The following is a 25,228-nucleotide window of genomic DNA, read 5'->3' as shown; positions in this document are numbered from 1 at the left end:
GCCAACAGCAGCTTTTGGATAGTGAAAAAGATGAGAAAAAGCAGAGACCCTGAATAATATAATGGTAGTTGCAATTTCTTATATTGTGCAGTTATTCATCAAACCTATTTTCAGGACAGCTATAATGAAATTTAACGCAAACAAGCACAATATTTTCCCCATTTTTTTTGAAAAGATGACTTTAACTTCTATAGTCGGGAAGATATTCGAGTATAATAAAAACAGTTTTAGCTAGAAAATATTTTAGTCATGGTTTTATGAAAGACCAAAGTTAATTTAAGTTTGCTTAATGAGGAAATGAGCAAAAACTTAGATAAAGGAGTGGCTGTGGCACTCCCATTAGGTGAACTAGGCAACCACCTAGGGCTTACTGCTGCCTAGGGGGTGCAGCCCCCCGACCTGCCGGGAATATGAGGTGGAGGAGAGGAGGTGGGCACAGCTGGGGATTCGGCAGGCATAACTGAGGCGGTGGAGAGTCTGCTCACTGATCCTGTCACCTGCACAGCCCTAGGCAAGTTTAACGGCACCCCTTGCCAGGGCACAAAATAGTTAAGCACTGGCCTTGGCTGTGAACATACTTAAATTTTGCGAAAAGCGTTTGACAGTTCCCCACATGCTGCGAATGTGTAGAATAGTTTACTTGCTTAAAAAATTCAGTTTGTAAATAGAAAACTGACGGTTTTCACAGTGTAATGATTCATTACTTGAAATTAATTAGACCATTCATACGCCACATTGGGACCCCTATTTTATTTAAATATTTATAAATGATGGAGGGTCTGGGATTAAAAATTTCACTCTTTGCAGATTACATCAAGCTATGCAGTGGAATTAATGTTTAAGATGTCTCCAAACTTACAAGCTAACCTCAACGCACTATTTTAATTGGGCAGCTATATGGCAAATGAGATTTAATGTTGATGTAAAAATATATGCACTTGGTGCTAAAAACATGAATCATGCATACTAGGAGGAGAACAGATGAGCATTTCAGTGTTGGCATCAAGTTCACCGCTGATCACAGCTGGTGGGTGTGAGATGTGGGGACGCAGCATCCGCCTGAGGGGATGTGCCAGCCAGCGCTTACCACAGCGTGCTGAAGAGCGAGGGAAGGAGGACATGGCTCGGTGTGGAGAGGTGAGAGGCTTCGACCCGAGCAGATGCGAGCCCCCGCTGCTGTAGCACGGCAAATCGCGGAACATCATCCCCCCGCTACTCCCGCCGTTTGCGGCCGCGTTGAGGACCGAGAGTTGCCGGGGTTCCGACCTCCCCCACCTCCCGTATCCCCCCCCCCCCTCCGCTGGCAATGAATACATCGGACAAGATCTGCCACGAGATCGTAGGAGCCCTGAGAATCACCGGGAGACAGCTATAGAAGGCAGAAAAGGATGGTAACAGTTTATAGCTGTGATGTTTATGTGACAAAGAGCGATGAGGAATAGAGTTCCCTAAATGTGACTAATGTGTGTATGAGGCAGCAAAGTGCAGGTGGCAAACAGGGTGAATAGATACCCCCATTCGTGGAAATCCCAGGCATACAGGGACATAACGGTGGAACTATTAATTTACTTTTTTTTTTTTCTGCTGCATGATACTGCTGGGTGTGTGGGATCAATCTTAAAGTGACACGCTTATGAGGAATGGCCCACATACATAGAGAACTTGGACGTGGCGGGATAAGATCATAAAGCATGTTAGCATTTTTACAGCAAAACAGAAAGGGAAATGGTACAGGAAGGCTGTGGAGGAACGTCACATATTTTGAATATATTACCTGTTTTTTCTCTTTTGTGATTATTATTTTTTTTCTGCCTAAATGAGAGGTCTTGTTAAAAGCTGTCTCCGGGAGATGTCTTAGGTAAAGGCGAAAAATCGCAGCGTAAGGTTAATTTATATACCCTACATAGAGAAATGTTAGCCCAACCAAAGGCAATTTCATTTCAGGGTTGTAATGTGTAAAGCACCTCCCTTGATGTCTGTATCCTTGCTGGACAGTTATGTGAGCAGACGCATGTAAAATTGGACAGACTACAGTGGACTATTATCATATATAGTAGCCACTTTGGAAATTGTGGCGCGATATCATATAAGGGTTGCAGCGTTAAAATCAGAAGAGAAAGAAAGGGAAGGTTACATGCGAATATCGCACCCGTAAATACACGGCTAACTATTTATGCTTAACTATGAGCTCTTACTGGAAGTTGGTCCCGGTAGACTTCTCTGAAGAGCGAAGACACGCGTCAGGAGGCTCATGCTGTAAGGAACCCAAGTAGTCCAGGGAAACTATGGTATAAATAAAATTAATAGCTCGCAGAGGGTGGATCGCTGGGGGAATCGCCCATCTAGAGGACTAGAAATTGCATAAAACTCCCTATAGGAATTTGAAGGTATAAAACTAGGGAACACATATTGTATACTAGTTAAGGCTCACCTATACCGGGGGAGGTTATATTCCTGGACTGGGGGCTTTAAAAACAGGAACACAGGTCGCTTACAAGGTCCTGAGTTTAAAGGGGCAGAATTGACTGGTGCGCGGTTTCACACAAAATACGACAAGGACAGAAATATGGGTAAAGCGGCGAATAAAGCCTCAAAGCGGGGTCCCGTGGAATTTAAAGAAGGGACTAGACACTACGATTCAACAATATGACACAAGGAGCAAGCCCTAAAGATCCCGGAATAGATAAGAAACAGCTGTCCATGCAAGAACATAAGGGATCAGGCAAACATAAAGGAGGTGGCGCCCATCAATCCAGAGAGGACATAATAACAGACAGCGAATGGGAGAGCAGTAAAATTGATGAGTCGAGGGTTGAAGATCACCCTCCCACAAAAGGAGAAATGTCGGAGATGCTCTTAAAATTAGAGAACGCAATTAAAACAGACATTAGGTGACTCCAGGAGGATCTGGGAGGCTTATTTGAGAGCGTTGAGGCTACAGAAAATCGTATGGACCTCCAGGCACAGGAATTAAGCCAAGTTAAAGAACAAGTAAAAGTAATACAACGAACACCGAGAGATATGTTGTACAAGTTGGAAGACCAGGAGAATCGAAGTAGAAGGAAAAATTTAAAGATTCGTTCGGTCCCTGAAGTAAAAGGTGAAGATCTAAGGACAATAATGGATAATATTCTCTCCCCTTGTTGGGCAGATGATAGGAGGTCCCCCAAAGATTGATATTATTCATAGAATCGGTAAAGCAAGATATGTGGATACGGAAAGACCTAGGGACATAATTGTAAGGTTCACTTTCTTTGAAGAAAAAGCAGCACTCTGGAAAAAGCTAAGGGGGAAAACTCCCCTACAATACGACGGTCGAGATCTACAAATATTTCCAGATATTTCATTTGAGACGCTAGCAAGGAAGCGGCTCTTGAAACCATTGTTGGCCGAAATGTGTGCTCAGAATGTTAAATACAGATGGGGGTTCCCGGCATGTTTAATAAAGAGCAAAGATGGCAAAACGGCGAAGCTGAGTTTTCCGGAAGACCTGGAAAAATTCTGCGAGAAACTGGGCATATGCTCTCCCAAACTGCCGGGTTGGAGGGAAGAAGCAGTAGGATTGATAGACGGTGGGGGGGAGGGGAGGGGGGGAGAGGGGGAAGGCGGTGAGGAAAAGCACGAAGCCCTAGGGGATGTTGGATAGGAATCCTCTCACCTCCTCCAAGGGGAAGAAGTGGGAGAGGCGCAGGCAAAAAGAGCCCCAGGCCCTCATAACAAGTTGATTGGGAGATGGTAGGGGTATATACGACCATCAACCAAACAAGGGCCGAGAATAGGCCACAGGGGAGTGGGGAAAAGGGGAGGGAGGGACAGGAGGAAAGGAGAAGCAGTGGACCACCTGAGTAAACGAGACAAATGTACCCATGTGGGGCAAGGGAGTGATAGGACAATAGATAGTAAATAGCAAGATGGATGGCATGAATTTCATGTCTTACAACGTTAAGGGCCTGAATACCCCGATAAAGACATGAGATTATGGCGGAATTAAAGCGTTATGAAGCTGATGTCTTTGCGCTCCAGGAAACGCATATCTCCCTTGCATCAAACATTAGATTATATTCTAATAATTTTCCTGTTTGGTACTACAGCGATACAATATCGACGAGAAGCAGAGGGGTCGCTATAGGCTTTTCAAAGGATGAGATTCCATTTAAGTGAAAAAATGTGTGATGCAGAGGGGAGATATCTGTTTTTAAGGGGCACATTGGAAGAGTTGGAATGTACATGAGTTAATATTTATGCCCCTAATAGCAACCCAATCAGTTTTTTAAACAAGATACTAAATAAACTCATGAAATTCAAAAAGGGGTATGTGATCATGATGGGAGACATAAATTTCAGCCTGATCCCGGAACTGGATAGCTTGTCTGAGGTACGGAGGACGAGGAATGAAGCACAAAAAAATATATTACAAAAGTTATATACCAATCAAATGGTGGATACATGGAGAGTTATGAATCCGCAGGTTCGCAATTATTCATTTTACTCAGCAGCGCATAGGATATACTCTCGCATTGATTACATATTCATAGACCATGGGTTGCTAGAGTATGTAATGCTGGCATAGAAGTGATCACCCTTTCGGACCATGCCCCAGTAAAAATAAGATTGAATATCTCAAGGGTCAGGAGAAGTCCCTCGCCATGGCGGATTAATGAAGATCTGATACGGGAAGAGGAGGATAAGGCTAGAATTGCTAGTGAAATTGAACAATACTTAAAATGTATTTAAATGAAACAGCGGAAATTGCAGGTCACACATTATGGGGCGCACATAAAGCATTTATCAGGGGAATACTGATATCACTTGGATCAAAAAGAAAAAAAATGAGAACTGAAAAGATTAAAAAATGTATGGAAGAGATATGTCGCTTGGAACAGGACCACAAAAAAGGACAGAACCAAAAGGACTTGGTATATAAAAAGTTAAACACAAGGGAAGAATTGAAGGGCCTACTGGAACAGGAAACAAAGAGGCTGTTTAATGGTTTGGCCAGGGAACGCTATATATGGGGAGATAAGCCAAGTAACTTCTTAGCTAGAATGCTAAAAAAAAAAGAAGAAATTTTATTGGGAAAATGCAAAATAAAAATGGCAGTATGGTGTTTACAACCAAGGACATAGCGGAAACCTTCAGGCTATATTATGAGGGGATATACTCAGATAGGTACCAGGGATTACAAGATAACGCCAAAGAGAAGAGGATTGGGGGCTTTTTTGGATAAAGTTACGTTACCTAAAATAAGCCCCACGGAAAGGGAGATGCTTGAGAGGCCAATATCCGAAGAGGAATTAGAGAGGTCACTATTAAAATCAGCCCAGGGAAAATCCCCTGGACCAGACGGGTTTACAACATCGTATTATAAAACATTTAGAGAAGTCCTGATCCCTAAAATGTGTAGGTATATAAACGGCTTAGGAGAGGAATACAAAATGAGTAATGAAGGCCTAATGGCAACAATTACTTTAATTCCGAAGGAGGGAAAAGATCCAATACAATGTACCAGTTACAGGCCAATTTTGTTGTTAAATACAGATACAAAACTATATGCTAAGGTCCTAGCAGAGCGGATGAGGGAATTAATGATATCTTTAGTCCACCCAGACCAGGCGGGGTTTGTAACGGGCCGGGAAGGTAGAGATAATGGGATAAAAACACTTCTTTTGCTCCAGCGGATGCGACAGGGAGGGACCCCCAGTCTGCTCTTGTCGTTGGATGCACAGAAGGCCTTCAAAAGAGTAGGCTGGGGGTTCCTGTTCCAGACAATAGAAAGTATGGGGATAGGACCGAAAATGATACGGAAGGTGAGGGTGTTATACAATCATCCAAAGACACGCATAAAAGTTAACGGTCAGGAGTCAGCGCATTTTGTAATGGAGAGGGGTACAAGGCAGGGGTGCCCGCTATCACCCCTGCTGTTTGTGCTATCATTGGAACCTCTTCTTGCTGCAATTCGGGAAAACCCAGAAATGGCAGGGATAAAAGTCGAGAAAGAAGAATATAAATACTCCGCATTTGTGGATGATATAATATTTTGCATAAATAACCCTAAGCGGTCTATGCCAAATTTATTAAGCCTGTTGGAACAGTACGGGGACGTATCCAACTTTAAAATAAACCGGCTTAAATCCGAGATACTGAATATCAATATTAATAAAAAGGAGCTGCGAATTATGCAGCAGGAATGGAGTTTCTCCTGGAGGAATGAACTTAAATATTTGGGAATAAAGCTGACGAAAACCGAGAGGGAAACTATCGGATTAATTACATCCAATTACTGGACGAGATTCAGGCAGAATGCAAGAGATGTAGCAATAGACCATTATCGTGGTTAGGGCGAATAAATTCATTAAAGATAATAATTCCAAAAATCCTGTACAAGTTTCAGATGCTACCGATACCACTGCCCAACGTTTATTTGTTGAAACTAAAATCGGTCCTAATGAAATTTGTATGGAAGAATAAAAAAGCAAGAGTAGCTTTTGCCAGTTTACGACAACCAAAAAATAGGGATGGATTAGCGATTCCAGACGTACAGACTTACTATAACGCGGTTGTTTTGTCTAGGGTGAGTGAATGGACTAAGGCCGCGTACACACGCGCGGACTGTTCGCCCAACCTTGTTCGTCAAACAGTTTCGGCAAACAGTCCGCTCAAAATTTGCATGAGCGGACTTGCCCACACACGAGCGGACTGTTTCAGCGAACTGTTTGCCAAACAGTTCGCTCAACTTTTGAAATGAACGGACTCGCCCACGTAAGGCGGAGGCAAGTCCGCCCATTTCGAGCGCGTGTGCAGGTAGGCGGGGCCCGCGACGGAGACGTCGCGGGCTCCGCCGCCTGGAATGGACTTAAAGGGGAACCCCAACGCCGAAAAAAATCGGCGTGGGGGTCCCCTCAAAGTCCACAACAGACCCTTGTCCGAGCACGCTACCCGGCCGGCCAGGAAAGGGGGGCGAGCGAGCGCGCCCCCCCTCCTGAGCCGTACCAGGCCGCGTGCCCTCAACATGGGGGGTGCCTTGGGGAAGGGGGGGGCCGCGCGGCCCCCCCACCCCAAAGCACCTTGTCCCCATGTTGATGAGGACAAGGGCCTCTTCCCGACAACCCTGGCCGTTGGTTGTCGGGGTCTGCGGGCGGGGGGCTTATCGGAATCCGGGAGCCCCCTTTAAGAAGGGGGCCCCCGGATACCGGCCCCCCACCCTATGTGAAGGAGTATGGGGTACAATGTACCCCTACCCATTCACCTGTAAAATAAAAGTACCCAAAAAAAAAACACAACACACGAGAAAAAATATTTTATTGCACAGCTCCGGGGGTCTTCCGTCTTCGGGGGTCTTCTCGCCGGACTCCTCCGCTATCTTCTTGTAGCTCTTTTACTAGCGGAGGAGTCCGGCTTTCTTCCTCCCCGCCGCCGGCCTCTTCTCCCGACTTCGGGGGTCTTGTCCCCCTCTTCGGTTCTTCTGCCGGGCCACCGCGCCTTCTTGTAGCTCTTTTACAGGCGGTGGCCCAGTCTTCTGTCGCCGCCGCCTTCCGTTCTTCTGCCGGGCCACCGCGCCTTCTTATAGCTCTTTTGCAGGCGGTGGCCCGGTCTTCTGTCGCCGCCGTCGCCGCCTTCCGTTCTTCTTCTTCTTGTTCTTCTTCTTCTCCAGGAGATGTTGACACGACGCTCTCTCCGGCCGGAATGCCAGAGCCGCCCTGCGCTGCCACTTATATAGTGACAATGGGGCGGTGTCACATGGTATATGTCACATGGGTTGGTCACATGGGTTGATGTCACATGGGGACTATGACATCGTAAGGGGGCGGGGTCACCATGTGACATCAACCCATGTGACCAACCCATGTGACTTATACCATGTGACACCGCCCCATTGTCACTATATAAGTGGCAGCGCAGGGCGGCTCTGGCATTCCGGCCGGAGAGAGCGTCGTGTCAACATCTCCTGGAGAAGAACAAGAAGAAGAAGAACGGAAGGCGGCGACGGCGACAGCGGCGACAGAAGACCGGGCCACCGCCTGCAAAAGAGCTATAAGAAGGCGCGGTGGCCCGGCAGAAGAACGGAAGGCGGCGGCGACAGAAGACCGTGCCACCGCCTGTAAAAGAGCTACAAGAAGGCGCGGTGGCCCGGCAGAAGAACCGAAGAGGGGGACAAGACCCCCGAAGTCGGGAGAAGAGGCCGGCGGCGGGGAGGAAGAAAGCCGGACTCCTCCGCTAGTAAAAGAGCTACAAGAAGATAGCGGAGGAGTCCGGCGAGAAGACCCCCGAAGACGGAAGACCCCCGGAGCTGTGCAATAAAATATTTTTTCTCGTGTGTTGTGGTTTTTTTTGGGTACTTTTATTTTACAGGTGAATGGGTAGGGGTACATTGTACCCCATACTCATTCACATAGGGTGGGGGGCCGGTATCCGGGGGCCCCCTTCTTAAAGGGGGCTCCCGGATTCCGATAAGCCCCCCGCCCGCAGACCCCGACAACCAACGGCCAGGGTTGTCGGGAAGAGGCCCTTGTCCTCATCAACATGGGGACAAGGTGCTTTGGGGTGGGGGGGCCGCGCGGCCCCCCCTTCTCAGAGGCACCCCCCATGTTGAGGGCACGCGGCCTGGTACGGCTCAGGAGGGGGGGCGCGCTCGCTCGCCCCCCTTTCCTGGCCGGCTGGGTAGCGTGCTCGGACAAGGGTCTGTTGTGGACTTTGGGGGGACCCCCACGCCGATTTTTTTTCGGCGTTGGGGTTCCCCTTTAAGTCCATTCCAGGCGGCGGAGCCCGCGACGTCTCTGTCGCGGGCCCCGCCTACCTGCACACGCGCTCGTAATGAGCAGACTTCCCTCCGAGCGGGAACAGTTTGCTCATTTCGAAAGTAGCCTACACACGGGCGGACTGTTCGCTCAAACAAAGTTTCAGCGGACAGTTTTTCGGAATTTCCGAAAGACTTTGTCCGTCAAACTGTCCGCTGAAACTGTCCGCTGAAACTGTCCGCTGAAAGCCCACACACGAGCAGACTGTCCGCCCAAACACTGTTCAGCGGACAAAGTTGGGCGAACAGTCCGCCCGTGTGTACGCGGCCTAAGAGGGATAACACAGAGAAAAGGTGGGTAAACCTTGAGCACGTCATGTGTAGAGCACGTTTAGGGAAGTAAATTTGGAACCCCCCACACAGGAGGAACCTGTTCTTGGAAGGCAATATTATCACACGAAACACTTTGCGGATTTGGGACAAGGTATATAGGCAAATCAATGGGAAATATAATTCACCGCTTATAGCACTAAAAGATAATAAATACTTTTTACCAGGTTGCCAAGAGATTGGAGGGAACTGGATGAAGGAGGAGGCACAATTAAAAGATGTAATGAGAATGGGAGTTATAGTACCTTTTCACGAGTTGGCACAAAAAAAGAGATGATGTTGATTGATGAATGGAGATACACGCAGCTCTCCCTCTTTGTAAAAAAATTGCCACCGCAGATTCGAACGGCGGAAGAGCTGACCCCCTTGGAACAGTTATGTATATCAAAGACTTCAAGGAAGAATGTTTCGAGATGGTATAGAGTGTTATTGAAGGGGGTAGAGTGGGGGTGCCTCCGTTCATCAAAAAATGGGAGAGGGAATTTGGGACACAAACAGATAATGTAACACTAGCAAAAAATTTTTAATTAGTCCATAGTTCTGCCGTAGATTCTAAAACAGCAGAGATGAGTTACAAATGTCTGACGAGATGGTACTATACCTCAGAAAAGAACAGTAAATTTCTGCCTGAGAGCTCCAGGGAATGCTGGCGTGGATGCAAGGAGATGGGTACGATGGCACATCTGTGGTGGGGTTGCCCGAAGATAAAGTATTGGAATCAAATTTTATTATATATCAAAGAGATCACCAATAATGCTGTGAGTGCTGACCCCTGTGTAGTGTTTCATGGGATAAACGGCGGGGTCAAAAAATATAGGGAGTCTTTGATCCCACACCTGTTAAACGCGGGGAAAAAATGAATACCAAAAAAATGGCAGGAGTTGGAGTCGCCTTCAATGTGGGAATGGGTTGATATGGTGGAAGAGACTTATAAGATGGAATGTCTGAGAGGTAGTCTGGAAGAGAGGAGCAATAAATACACAGTTGAGAAATGGAAGTGCTGGCAAGAATTTAAGAAGAAATGGCTTACCTCAGAAGGGTTAAGGTTATAAGCCTCACACGGGGACAAATAAGGCAGAGTGTCAGTTTGAAGGGGGTGGTCCACAGAGTAGGTGGTGGGGGGGAAGATCTAGTGTTAATAGATCTTGGGAGGGGAGGGATTAGGTTTTGGTTCTAGTTTTATATTGAATCTTGAATGGAAAATAATCCAAAATAATAAGCTTGGGGGAAAATAATAAAATAAAAATAAAAAATAAAAGTAAAATTGCCACAATGATGTGAAGGTATGAGAAGGGATTCGGAGCATTAAGCTGATTTGGGTCCTATGGTTATTATTGGTTTCACTGAGTTGGCAAAAAAAAAAACAGCTGGCAGAATCTATGGTGAATGATTAGAGCAGGGCTCGACAAAACCCGGGCACAAGGTCGCATTTGCAACCTGGAGCCTGGGGCATCACAGCTGGGGGTATCCTGTCTCCGTGGACCCCCCCGTGATCGCGTCAGGCCGTTCTGCCGTCGGCCGCTAATTGAGGCCTTTTGCGGTCCTGATTCCTTCTGGAATCTGGCGCCCTCTTGTGGCCGTTGGTATGACAACCAGCAATGCTATTTGAGCTTCCCCTGCCTGTTTTTTTTTTTTTTTTAATTTATATCTCCTTCCACTTATTTAGAACCCCTAAACATTATATATATATATATATATATATATATATATATATATATATATATTTATTTATTATTTTTTTTTTTTTTTTTTTTTTTATTCTAACACCCTAGAGAATAAAATGGTGGTCGTTGCAATACTGTCTGTCACACCGTATTTGTGCAGCGGACTTACAAGCGTACTTTTTTGGGGAAAAAAATGTATTTAATAAAAAAATCAGACAACAGTAAAGTTAGCCCAATTTTTTTTTTTTATATTGTGAAAGATAATGTTGCGCCGAGTAAATTGATGCCCAGCATGTCACGCTTCAAAATTGTGCCCGCTCAGATACGGTGGTATTTGAACTGAAAGACTCCTTTTGCGACCCAGATGGTCGATGCATCATTCTGGTTTGTACCATAAATAAGCTTCCTTTTACATTATCGTGTATATATGCTCCCAACTCGCGTCAACTCCAATTTGTAAAACGTGTCACCAAAAAAATATCAGAGATGCGAGCGGGGTGTATATTAATTTGTGGTGATTTTCAATATGGTAGTAGATGACAACCTAGACTCTTCCTCCCGCACTAAAAATCGTAACCCAAATTTTCGGGACCTTCTTATCAAAGAAGATTTGTATGATGCGTGGCGTTGTCTAAATGCAAATGATAGAACATACACTTATTACTCCCCCAGACACAATTCATACTCCAGATTGGATATGTTTCTAGTAGATAAGTTGCTGCTGCAGAGAATCTCCCACTCTGCTATATATGATATAACGTGGTCAGACCATGCCCCAGTACTTATTCAGATAGAGGGTGGGAGTGCATTTGCCGCAGCTCGCTTATGGTGTTGCAATGACTACATAATACAGGACCCTAAACTACAAAAAGATATCGCCAACCAGTTGACAGAATTCTTTCACTTTAATACCCCCGCTGACACAAATCCCTTTACAAATTGGAATGCCCACAAAGCTTATATCCGGGGTATCCTAATCAAACTGAACACAGTAGCCCACAAGGCCCGCTCGGCTAAGATTACGGAACTCACATCTGCACTTCGTAAGCTTGAAAGAGAGAACCAACTCACACCTACAGCTGCCACTGCCTCGAAACTAGCCAATACACGCTCACAACTCAGGGAATTATTTTGCACTCAACACGACTAATATATGAACAGACTAAAATTAAACTACTATGCTAATAACAAGGCAGGTAAATTCCTAGCGAACAGACTAAAACAAAGAAGATCCAAAACGGTAATTCCCCATCTGCACTATCCCGACGTCTCCAAGAAAATAGAAAATCCACAGGGAATTGCTAACGCATTCGCGGACTACTACTCGTCACTATATAACTTAAAAGACGATCCCAATGTCACCCAACCAAATAGAACGGATATAGCCAACTTTTTATCTACAATCAAATTACCTTCACTATCAGAATCCCAGCTTCAAACATTGAACGACCCTTTCTCAATTCCAGAATTAGAAAAAGCCATAGAGTCCCTCCCCCTTAATAAAGCTCCCGGCCCAGACGGATTATCCAATGGATACTACAAAGCCTTTACCAAGATATTGACCCCAAATCTCATATCACTATTCAATGAGGCCAGGACAAAAGGTTCTTTCCCACCAGAAATGCTAAAAGCTTATGTGATCACACTACCAAAACCGGGCAAAACTCCCGATACGCCAGCTAATTTCCGCCCCATCTCTCTTCTCAATGGAGACGTAAAAATCTATGCAAAATTGCTCGCTAACAGATTATATGATCTTATCCAAGACCTGGTGAAACCAGACCAGACGGGCTTCACCAAAGGCCGTCAGGCGTCAGATGCTACAAGACACCTTTTGAATATCCATTAACCAGGCAGAGACCCGGGGAACGCCTTCTCTGCTTCTATCAGTGGATGCGGAGAAGGCGTTGGACAGGGTCCACTGGGGCTATATGGAGGCAGTTCTGCAAAAATTTGGTTTCCAAGGTGAATCCCTATCAGCTATTATGGCCCTATATTCAAACCCAGTAGCACAGGTCTATACATCAGGACTGCTATCGAAAGAATTTCAAATTACGAATGGAACCCGCCAGGGGTGCCCATTATCGCCATCAATTTTTAACCTAATGATGGAGCCCCTGGCGGAGGCCATTCGTACTCATCCCCATATCTCAGGCTTTAAACTCCATAAGGTTAACCACGTCATAAGTCTCTTTGCGGATGACGTTATACTACTACTTACCAACCCCTCTCTTTCACTCCAATTCGCCCACAACGTTCTCAATGAATTCGGTAAATTATCTTACTATAAAGTAAACTTCAATAAGTCCCTAATATTACATTTAGGCGTTCACCATCTTACTAAAACTCATTTAAAAAATGCCTTCCCATATATGTGGGCGGAGAAATCCATACCATACTTGGGCGTTCAGCTTGCGGCAAAAATTTCACAGATAGCCGAGATTAATATTAAATTGTTAATTTTGGACATTCGGAAAATATTGGACAATATGGCCAAAATTGAACTCTCCTGGGCGGGCAGAATTGCATCCTACAAAATGATCATTCTCCCTAAAATACTGTACGTGTTCAGAACCCTTCCCATTCAATTTAAAGCCTCCTATTTCAGCGAACTAAACAGATCCCTTAAGTTGTTTATCTGGCAAGGGAAAAGAGCTCGCTGTTCACATGATATCCTTACTCGGCATAGGAAAGGAGGGGGGATGGGGCTCCCGGATCTAAAAGACTATTACTGGGCTTCTCTTCTTGCCCAGTCCAAAAGCTGGTTCCAGGACTCTTCACTCCCATTATGGGTGAACATAGAAGCATTTGTCAACAAGGCGTACCCTTTAAGTCTACTACTGATAGCAGACTCCTGGAAACAGTTGTCGCTTACATCCATGTCCCCAACCACCAGGGCCACACTTCTTGCGTGGAGGCATCTTCTGTCACAACCCAAAAATGAACATAAACTCACCACCTTAAAAATACCATTGCAGACGCTCGGAATAATTCTTCCCTATAGCCATATTCATAAATGGATAGATTTAGGAATAGAAACAGTGGAAGAACTTCTAGACAATGGCACTCTGATGTCATTTAACACTTTACAAAGTAAATACAATCTACCTACCTCACATATTATGTTATATAAGCAAATCTCATCATTCTTAACTAAACATCCCCTTCCGGTTATACAAATAAACACCCAGGTATGGCAGTTCCTTACGTCACAACACGGCAAACGTAGAGGCATATCCCTTATCTACAACCTATTACAATCCACACTCGAGTTCATCAAAACTCCAAATATACTGTCCTGGGAAAAATCTGGATACAACATTTGACCCTGACCACTGGCGAGTAGCCCTGCGTTACAATTACAAGGCCACGCACTGCATTAATCACTGGGAACTGACCCAAAAAATTCTCACTAAATGGTACAGGACACCCTTTCAATTAGCTAGAATGTTCCCTACGCATTCCCAGCTATGCTGGAGAAATTGTGACTCACCCGGAACAATACTACATATTTTCTGGCATTGCAAAAACCTAACCAGCTTCTGGAGAAAAATATTCACGGTCCTTGCCGAAATTACCGGCATATTACAGAATCCAAACCCAGCTCTGGCAATTCTCCATTTAGGTATACATAACTACCCTTATCAATTCCGGATGGTCGTGACGCATATCTTAACCACAGCAAAACTGATTATTGCCAGGCACTGGAAAAATACCCTCTCTCCGAACCCCTCCGAGGTAATGGCACAAGTAAATCTTAACTACCATTATGAAAGATTATCGATTAGAAATAATTCTTGCTTGACTTTTGACAAAAACTGGAATTGTTGGAAAGAATGGTATGGCTGTTGATAACACAATCTTTCATTTCCCCTATTCGCCCTGCCTATACCCCCTCCTGACACCCCTAGAACTTTATCGTTCACGTCACCTACCAGGTAGTTGAAGCAAGTTAATTGTTTAGGAAGTCAAATCATTGTTTAGTCCCTTTATAAGCGATCTTCCAACTGGAATATATGTCTTATTCAACTCCAAACAACGGACCTCCTCTGGCGCAGTGTGATCCCAATTGGGTCGCTAGAGGGGTTCGGGCATGTCCCTTAGACGTGACTTCCAGTTGGAGTGACCGCAGCAGTATTGTTCACATGCAAACATTATCTATATGTTCCAATGGTAATGCTCTCAATCAATCTAATTGTATATTATTTTGAATGTTACAATGTATTATTCATATGACCTTGTTTGACAATCCACTTGTAACTGTGAAACTTAATAAAAATTATATTTAAAAAAAAAAAAAAAAAAAAAAATTGTGCCCACTCATGGAATGGCGACAAACTTTTACCCTTTAAAATCTCCATTTGCGAAGTTTAAAAAATTCTACAGGTTGCATGTTTTGAGGAGGTCTAGGGCTAGAATTATTGCTCTCGCTCTACCGATCACGGCGATACCTCACGTGTGGTTTGAACACCACTTTCATATGTGGGCGGGACAGTGCGCGTTTAAAATTATTTTAATTTTTTTACTTTAACTTTATTTTTTTTCACTGTTCTTTAAAAAAAAAAAATTGTGTCACTTTTATTCCTATTACAAGGAATGTAAAAATCCCTTGTAATAGTAAAAAGCATGACAGGTCCTCTTAAATATGAGATCTGGGCTGCGCTATCTTCCCCTCACTCGTCTCCGTCAGGCCAGGGACACGTCCAGATTTCCGTTACCGACCTGGCTCCTAACTTTTTTAGCTGGCTCCTAGATTCCAAGCAAATTTGCCAAGCCCTGGATTAGAGTATTCTGGCAGATCATAACCTTAATGGCATGCAATGCCAAGCTACAGTTTCTAAAGCTAGCACAATACTTGTATTAAAACTATACGCTTCATACACATTATTTTGCACCTGTACAAAGCATTAGTAAAATCTCATCTGGAATATGCAGTTGTTGGCACCAGTTCACAATAAGGATATCTGAGAACTGGAGAGTGTAGATAAGGGCAACCAAAACAGTTATGGAGGCGCTCAGCTATGAGGAAAGATTAGCTGAATTGAGTTTATTCTCTCAGAGGAAATTAAGGGTGATATGATTAACATGTATAAATAAGTGCTCCATATCGTGAACTTGTTGTTCAGCAGTTCACTTTAGGGCCTTCACAGAAAATAAGGGGGCTTGTAACTCTAGCACTAGTTCTCGCCAGCTCGCTAACTTTCTGAAATGCACAAAATATAACTGGATACAAATTTTTAGAGGCAATACACCTGGGGTAGTTGATCCAGGGAATATCCAATTGCCTCCTGGCAGATCTGGAAGGTTTTATTGGACCATGCTTTACTGGGGATTTTTTTTTTGGATCAACTAAGGGTATAGGATAGTGTATATGGAGGTTTTCTATTTGTTTTGTCACAGGTTGATCTAGAGATGGTCTAGTGTCGGTTTTTTTTTTCCAGCCCAAGTATGTAACCAGGAAAAAAACCAAAGCCTACTTGCCACCAGCTCGCAGACAACCAAATAAACTTGTCTAACAGTATGCGTTAAAAACTGGGCTTTAGTCCGCACGTATTTGCAAACCCATATGTGAGCCACGGCACCCTGGTATCTGTGGTCCTAACACTAAAATGAGTGTCCCCACAGTGCAGGCACATGGTGTTTGTATTGATCCAGCAACACACCAACACCTTTGCAGCCATTGTGCTATTTGCTGGGTGTTTGGTGTGCTGCTGTACCTTTTAAGAAGGGGTGGGCTACCCTTCAGTCCACCTGCCTTCATTTATCCGTCAGAATACATGTGCCTTCACTGTGGGGGCACTCATATTTTAGTGTTGGGACTACAGATACCAGGGTGCCATGACCTGCCTCTGTGGCTCACGCATACATCTGCAAATACGTGCGGACTAAACCCATGTTCCTAACGCATACTGTTAAACAGGTTTATTTGGTTATCTGCGAGCTGGTGGTAAGTAGGCTTTGGTTTTTTCCTGGGCATTCCCCAGGCTTTTGTTGCCTGTTTTAGCCCTCCAAATGTCACTGCAATAGCCAGCTATAGATGAGGGTGGTGGCAAGTTTTTTTGGTGTCGCGTAAGTATTTAACTATGAGGTTGCATAAAGTAAGCAGATACCAAGAATGCCAAGTCGTAAAATTGCGCATGCCCGTTGAATCACAAAAAGCTATGGTGTTGAAAATTCTCCTTTTTAGAGGGTGCTTTAAAAGCCTTTTCAGTTCACTTTAGACTGGTGACCTGTAAACAACTATGGCAATAAAATGATTGCTGTGTAAATGAAAAATACAGTGCTTGTATTTATGGAATGTGATTTCTAGTAAAAATACAATCAAAACAATCCAAAATGTATATGTATAAAAGTCATTAAGTTCTCTGTTCTCCAAACAGTCCAACAAAGTGCTGAAGTGCTTCAAAGAACTTGCTGTGCCATGTGCCACACTCCCCTGTTGTGTCCCGACTCTCCATAAGAAATGGACCCACAGCTTTTCAGTTTGGGGGTCAGACAGGCATTACTGATGTAAGGTGTAATAGATCTCCTAGGTTTCCTGCTCAGATCTCCAGAACTACTTAGTGCGACTGTTTTATCCACCATGCTCAGATGGAAGGAAAGGGTACCAATGGTGAAGTACTGTAAACAATTTTTAATCAGCGCAATCCACTTAGAGAATTGCAGTAACAAAGTGCGTCTTTCGAGTTCGCCACGGCTTTGGATTAGTTGGGGACCTAAATTGTGTTTGGACAGCATGTTGAGTTTGGTTATGGTAAAACAAAAATGGTCTCTGTTGTGTGTTTTGACACACAACTTGTTGAACTTAAATGGTTAGTAACCCAAAAAAAAGAGATCCGGTTTCCTTTATAGCAGATTAAACCGCACAGAGCTTGTGCTGTCTAATCTGCCCCTCTCTAAACTGTAAAAAAAAAAAACCTGGCTGATCCTGCCTGTTCCCATGTCCCCTGACCACGATAACCATGGCTGCTTCCGTCATCCACTGCTCTCGTCTGTCCCCCTCACCCCCTCCCTGCCTGTCAGCTCCGTGCCTGTATGTGCCTGTAAGACATGGTACCCCTCTGTTTCCCCATTTCACTGACCTGTGTGTGTCGTCAGAATCTGCAGTGCTTTGTGTCATCGCCTGAGGCGGGTGTGAAATGGGGGAACAGAGGGGTACCATGTCTTACAGGCACATACATGATAGATATTTCTGAGCCGAGGAGATCCAGTGATATGGGATACTATATTGGAATCATCTCCTGAGAGGATTTAAAGCTTTACTAGCCTAGCACGCGAGTGTAAGGCTTAACAGCTGGTGAGTGTACTCACGAAGGGGGATTCGCAATCATGGATGGTGTGGTGAAGGAGCTAAAAAACGGCTTTAGACACTGAAGATTTTTTGCACTTCTAGAAGGACTATTGCTGAATTGTTTAATTATAACTTTTGGGTGATGGATTAATTTATCCTTTTTGGAGGGTTCTTTATTATAATATTCACGTTTTTCATTATATATGTGAATATATATTTTCGTATTCACTTGAAGTGGGTGATATATACAATTATATGTGATTTATGTTCACTTTTCTAAGTATATTGGTGCATGTGAGATTATGGATTACTTTTACTTATCACTGAAGGTAAATTGTGTGCATTAGTATTTACACAGAAATAGCGATACGGGGTATTTATTTGTCTATAATTGAAAAACAAATTTTGATGCACCTATATATTTTGCCTATACCTGACACTTATCCGAGCATGCAGCCTGGCAGCTTAGGTGCTCCCCCCCCTCAAGCCACCTTGTGCCCATGTTGATGGGGACAAGGGCCTCTTCCTGACAGCCCTGGCCGGTGGTTGTAGGTCTGTGATTGGGGGGTTTATTGGTATCTGGAAGCCCCTTTAACAAGGGCCCCCTCCATGTGAATTGATATTGGCTAAATTATACTCCTTCCCATTCACAGCAAAAAGCAGTGACATGTAAAAGAAAGAAAGAGAGCCAATTTTTGACAGGTCTATTTAAAAAAAATAACTCCATGCCATCTTCTCCTGTGTTTTTTCCTTTACATTTCACTGCTTTTTGGGGTGAATAGGTAGGGGTATGATGTACCCGATACACATTCACATGGGGGGGTGGGATCTGGGGGCCCCCTTACAGGGGGCTTCCAGATTCCGATAAAGCCCACCGTACACCCTGAAAACCTGATAACCATCAGCCAGGGTTGTTCGGGAAGAGGCCCTTGCCCCCTTGCCCACAGACCCCAACCACTGGCCAGGGTTGTCGGGCAGAGCCCCCCCAAAGCACCCATCTCCCTCATGTTGAGGGCATGCAGCCTGGTATGCTTCAGGAAGGGGCGCTCGTCTCCTCGCTTTCCTGACCCGCGGGGCTGCATGCTCATATAAGGGTCTGGTATGTGTATTTTTTGTGGGGGACACCATGCCAAAATTCACACCACACCATTATGCAAGCATTCAGCCTGGCAGGTGGGGCAAGGGAGGGAGGCCCCAACGCCGTATTTTTTACATTCAGCCATCAACTGATGTCAGCGGATTGGATGCAAGTGGATGTTGCCTGGTAACATCCGTTTTTCATCTGTTCCATTTTTTTAAATGGAAGAAAGGGTTTTCTTCAGTCTCAAATGGAACTTAATGGAGAGCAGATGTCAGTGGATGATCATCCACTAATGTCCATTAGCCCATAGACATACATGCATGTCTGTTTTTCATCTGCCAACAGATGGAGGAAAAACGGACACACGGAGCACCCATGTGAAAGGACCCTAAGTGTAAAAGCTTGTTAAATAACTTTTTCCCTGGTGCCTCCATGGCAGCATACCTGTGATAGAGCTCCGCCTTCAGGACTAGTGAATAGCATAAATTAAAGGGTGTTGTCCCTCCCCCAACTTTCTCTTATTTTTTATTTTTTTATTTTTTTCCCCCTCTGGAACTGGTGAAGAGTAGCAGTATTTCCATACCTCTGCAGTCGGCAGCATCTGCTGGGTTAAGCCTCTCCCCTGCGCACTCCGTTCGTGGGCCACTATTAGTGCCGATAAGACTAGGGACCTCTTCTGTGGATCTTTTGGGGTCTTGCAGTTTTTTCCAAAAGAACGAATGCTGGTGATGATGGCAGGAGGATCAGCTTATCATCTTTCTTGGTCATGCTTTCCTCCCTTTTTTTTTTTTCCTCCATGACTGGTATTTTTTGACCCCTGGTGATTACATTTTACAAGTTACAAAAAATAAAATAAATTCGGCCCCTTTTAAGATATTTATTTCTGGTCCGCACATGCATGGAACGGGCGTTTTATTTGCCTTTTTTGTTTACCTTTTCTCATGTATTTTCTAATATCATGCATTTCTCTAGCCTTGTGTCATTTCTCTAGCCTCTAGCCTTGTGTCCTTGGTTCCCTGTTTTATCCCTCTCTCCGATTCGTGTTCTAGCGGGGAGAGGGAGAGACTGGTAGAGCTAACCAGTGGAGGGGAGGCATTGTCTTCCTCGTATGCGGCGTCAGTGTGCCTGCGTGGCCGTTATGGATACAGCTAGAGACTGTATCTGCATTTGCTGCTTCCAACCGCTAGTGCGCACGCGCATTGGGCGGTGGGGCTTCGGTGGTATCTTGGTATAGGAAAAACGGCCAGTAATAGGGGAAGTCCATTCACTTTTCTTCCCCCCCTCCCCTTTCTAATTTAAATTTTGGCTCCAAATTGGGCTCATGGCTGCTCTGCATAGCAAGTGTGCCCTGCAGTCCAAATTCAGTTTTACAGGTATGTCTATACTTTAGTCGCACTCCTATTGCAGTGACTTTGGTTATATTGTTTTACAAATAGACTCTCTATCTTTGTTTTCTTACTCCGCCTTTCTACAGCTGATCCTCTTGCCCATAAATTTACCATAAGCCATTGGTTTCATAGTCTAGATGCTCTTGTATCCAGTAGGTATGTGGACCACCTGTACGTGAGTATTTAAATAAAGAGTGCGCCACCGACAAACTGTTTCAGCCCTGTTCCTGCAAAATGGTCCAGAAAGTCCTCAAGGCGCCATGACAATGACTATAGTCCTGAGCGGAGGTCACTCTTCTCATTGTTAATCTTCTAGAACAGGCATATGCAATTAGTGGACTTCCAGCTGTTGCAAAACAAGTCCCATCGTGCCTCTGCCTCTGGGTGTTATGCTTGTGGCTGTCAGTCTTGTTATGCCTCATGGGACTTGTTGTTCTGCAACAGCTGGAGGTCCGCTAATTGCATAGCCATGTTCTAGAAGATCAGGATCTCAGACAGTCATTCGCCTTCGCCTCCACCGCGGGCGTCAAGGAAAAAATGCTGGGCCTGTGGCGCGGTTCCACTCCCTGATAAACTTGTATGCAGCTAATCGGGAATTAAGCCAACAGGTGGTTTACCTACGTAAACAAACAAACCATGAAAGACTTTCTGAATTGATGGCCATTATTCTCGCTTACCCGGTTTCACAAGCCGCACAGGTATTGGATTATGACCCTGACGTTCCGGGTCCATCAGCTGTTAGTACTCCTTTGCCTCCATCAGGGAAAACAGTTAAACAAACCCCTCCGGTAGACTCATCTGAAGAGTGCTCAGATGATACTGAACCATCTGGTTTCAATTTCTCCCTGGTTCAACCCTTTGTACAAGCGGTAAGGAGCGCCATTGCCTGGGAAGACCCTCCTCAAAAATCAAAATCAAAAACCTATTTCCCATTCCTTATCAAGAGAGAGCAAATCTTTTTTCCCATGAATGGGGGAGATCAGGGAGATCATAGAGGATGAGTGGAACAAAACTGACAAGTTTTCTCTAGCAAGCTTATTCACACTGTATCCACTGATTTGGATACTCAGTCTTTAAGCTTAATGCCTGTGGTTGATGTGGCTGTAGTGCGTCTGGTGGAGGATTCAATGTCTTTCAAGGATCCCCTAGATATCTCCTCTTGAGGTCTAGGTCAGTATGTCTATCTAGTGGCAGGGGCGGCTTGCAGACCAGCCATTGCGCTGACATCTTTTTCCAATGCCATCAGGTCTTGGACAGAAAATGTTGAGACAGCCCTGCACCAAGACGTTCCTAAAGAGGACATAATGAAAGCTCTGGAGGAGCTTAAGTTGGCAGTGAATTTCGTAGGAGAAGCTGCAATTGACACAATCTGTTGTTCGGCCAATTCAATGCTGCACTCTGTTATGGCAAAGCGGGCCTTATGGCTAAAACCTTGGACAGCCGTTCTAGCATCAAAGCAAAATTGGTGCAAGATATCCTTTGATGGAAAATCTTTGGCGAGAAACTCAACAAGGCAATCTCCAGAGTAACGGGGCAAATCTGGCTTGCTTCCTCAGGACAGGAATGTCTAGAGAACAAAGGCCTATTTAGAATTTGATGGAATCAGGATAGAGACTTCCTGCAGTCTCGCCCCTTTAGGGACAACAAGAAAACGTGGAGGCACCCAGACTTCTTTTTTGGGAGCCAGAAAGAACAAGTTCCTCACTGCTTCCCAGGAGGAGACAGCCTTTTTGACATCAAAGGGGCGCAGACTCCCCCAGTGGGAGCTCGGTTAAACTTTTTCCCCATCTGGGCCTCCAAGTGTCAAGACCCATGGGTCCTATCAACGATCGGTACGGTCACTTCTGGACTTTCACTCAGCAGCCTCCCCACACGTCCTTTAAAGAAACAGTTACCAGCCTCCCCACAGAAAGCACTGGCCTTAAACCAATTTTTGGAGTCCCTGCAGCGTCAAGGGGCAGCAATACCTGTACCCCCATCGGAGCGATTTACAGGTTTTTATTCCACCCTTTTCCTGGTGCAGAAACAGGCGACTGGAGACCTGTAATACCCTGTTTCCCCTAAAATAAGACCTAGCGTGATTGTCGGTGTTGGCTGCAATATAAGCCCTACCACCCAAATAAGCCCTACTCTGTTTCCTCAAAAATAAGCCCTACCCTGAAAAGAAGACCTACAAGGACTTTAACTAGGGTTTATTTGGTGGGTAGGGCTTTTATTGCAGCTATCACCGACAATCACACTAGGTCTTATTTTAGGGGAAACAGGGTAGATCTGTAAAAGCTAAATCAATACATCCATCTTGAAAGCTTCAAGATGGAGTTGCTCCAAATGCTTATCCAAACCACACAACCAGGAGATTGGTTAATATCAATAGACCTGCAGGATGCTTACCTCCATGTCCCTGTTCTACCATCCTTCCAAAAATACTTAAGGTTCCCAGTCGGTCGTGTCCACTTGCAATTTCTGGCTTTGCCCTTCGGGCTGTGCACCTCCCCTCAGGTGTTAACAAAAGTGTTTGATATCTGTCTTGGCCCCTCAGAGAGGTTTAAGAATTTCACTCTCTCGACGATATCCTCTTGCTGTCAAAACAACCAAGCCAGCTTATAGTCCAAGAGATTCTTCAGTCATCTGAGTTCGGGTAGCTGGTGAACCATCGGAAGAGCCAATTGGTTCCAACATAAGATGGTTTACCTAGGAGCAATGTTCAATATGCACCTAGGCAGTGTCTACTCCAAATAAAGATGGAGGGCATCATTCAGAAGGTATCCAAGATCATACAGAGGTCCCATCTATCATCCTCAGTGTCTGAGCCTTATTGGCACAATGTCCTCATGCTTACCTCTGGTTCCATGGTCTCACTGGCATCTGAGGCACTTCCAGATGGCATTCTTAATACAATGGAGACGGCAATGTCTTTCTCAGACAATCTGTTTAACAATGTTAATGAGCAGGAGTCTACACTGGTGGACAAATCCTGAGAATCTCTCTCCCGGTCCCATCATTTGGGTTCCCACTCATGGACCACAATTACATCAGATGCGAGTGGCCAGGGGTGGGGTGCCCATTGCAGAGAATTCCGGATTCAGGGAAGATGGTCCTTTCCCATCAGAGGGTTAGTGTCAAACATCCTAGAAATTAGGGCAGCATTTCTAGCCTTAACTTTTTTTGCAAGGGACAGTACTTCCGCATTTGGACAACAAGGCGGCAGTCTTGTACCTTCAGAAACAAGGGGGCACCCACAGCAAGACACTTCTGAGGGAAGTGGGGCCTGGTAGACCTCAGGGCAATATATCTCCCAGGCAAATGAACACGGAAGCAGTTGTCTCATCAAGGAGGTGTTGGGACAACAAAGAATGGTCTCTCCACCCCCATATGTTCAACCAAATCTCCAAGCTATGGCAGACCCCACAGGTGGATCTCTTGGCTATGCAGGACAATTGCAAACTCAGATTCTTTTCTCACCTTCCACATCCACAAGTGGAGGGAGTAGATGTCCTTGGACCTTCAAGACAGCTTACACCTTTCCTCTTCGCCCACTCATTTTGAAGTTTCTCCTCAGGCTCCTGAATGAACCAGCCCCAGTGCTACCCTATTGGCTGAAGAGACCTTGGTTTCCTCTAGGCATGCACCTCAGTGTGCATCATCCGATCAGAATTCCTCCCTTCCCGCACTTGTTGACCCAGGGCAGGCTGGCCCATCCAGACCCACAGAAGCTGGATCTTCGTGTATGGAAGTTGAAAAGAGGAGGTTTCAATCATTAGGCCGTTCCCAAGAGGTCATATCCACCTTGTTGAAAGCCAGGAAACCTACAACCAACGCAATATATGCAAGGATTTGGGAAAAGTTCTTGTCCTATGCCAGAGGAAAAGGATTTGATTCTAACTTAAATTTAAAAACAACTTTTCTGTTGGCTGTTAAATCCAGCAGGAGGATTTTGGAACTCCCTCTCTGGGCATCGGGGATGAACATATATCCTCTTTCCCAGATAGGGTAGAATTTCGCCCTCAGAGGGTTTAAGCCTAAGGTCCCCTCAACGGCAAATCTATCAACCATGGTTGTTTCCAGCCTTCATGGACTCCTGTCGCGAGTTGGACATATCCAAAGTCCTCAGGGCCTACTTGGAAGCCACAGCAAGTTTCAGGAATTCTGAAAGATTACTTATCCCATGGGGTAAGAATAAAGAACCTTGGCATCCTGGGGTGTCTCCCTAATTCAGAAAGCATACAGGGTGAAGAACTTGGAACCTCTAGCTCAGGTGAATGCTCTTTCAACAAGAGCGGTATTGGCTTCTTGGGCAGCGAGGGCAAAAGTTTGTTTGGAAACAGTATGCAGGGCTGCCACTTGGTCTTCTCGACAAATGTTCCTTAAGCACCATCGTGTTGATCCCAGAGCTCTTACGACTGTAGAGTTCGGGAGAAGAGCACTTCGTGCTGCTATGTCTATCTGATTAAAATGATTAAAACATTAAACCCACCCGTGTGAGCTAGTTATTTATCACAGATATGCTGCCATGGAGGCACAAGGAAAACTGAAAATTGTATCGTACTTTACCGTAATTGTCCTTTCCTGGTGCCAATGCATGGCACCATAAACACCCACCCTCGGTATTCTATATTTCAAAGAATGTTGGGAGGGACAATGCCCTTTCATTTATTCTATTCACTAGTCCTGAAGGCGGAG

General features: G+C 45.0%; 1 protein-coding gene across 3 annotated transcripts in view; it reads left to right on the top strand.

The window, feature by feature from the left end:
- Positions 1-25,228, top strand: part of MTR (5-methyltetrahydrofolate-homocysteine methyltransferase) — a 1,186,028-nt gene that overhangs the window by 104,558 nt on the left and 1,056,242 nt on the right. The gene's annotated exons all lie outside the window — the stretch shown is intronic.

Source organism: Lithobates pipiens, unplaced genomic scaffold (assembly GCF_037356315.1).
Source record: "Lithobates pipiens isolate NorthernLeopardFrog02 unplaced genomic scaffold, aLitPip1_a1.2 Scaffold_18, whole genome shotgun sequence".
NCBI lineage: Eukaryota > Metazoa > Chordata > Amphibia > Anura > Ranidae > Lithobates > Lithobates pipiens.
This window is presented reverse-complemented; position numbering and strand designations above follow the sequence as displayed.